Here is a 341-nt window from a genome sequence, read left to right on the forward strand (position 1 = left end):
TATATATATATATATTCTTGACACAAGTCAAAAGTGTAGCCCAGTAATCAATGGGGTTCAGATTTTGTAGAAAGTTGTGGGTTCCATTCCTGTTAACCCTTTTCAGAATTTTATTAGTGTTTTATTAATGAATATTATTTTTTAATTTAGGTTAATGACTCTTGTTTGTTATTTTTTGATTCTTGATTCTGTAGAATTTAGTACTGTAGTCTGTAATTATTGAGTTTTCTAGTGCATTTGCTTTGATAAACTTATGGAAACTAATTGTTGATTTCCTTTTTTTAGAATTGAGATTCTTTTTTGTGATTAATATTCATAATGTGGATCTATTTAATTGCTTT

Source organism: Nicotiana attenuata, chromosome 8 (genome assembly GCF_001879085.1).
Source record: "Nicotiana attenuata strain UT chromosome 8, NIATTr2, whole genome shotgun sequence".
In the NCBI taxonomy this organism is placed as follows: Eukaryota; Viridiplantae; Streptophyta; class Magnoliopsida; order Solanales; family Solanaceae; genus Nicotiana; species Nicotiana attenuata.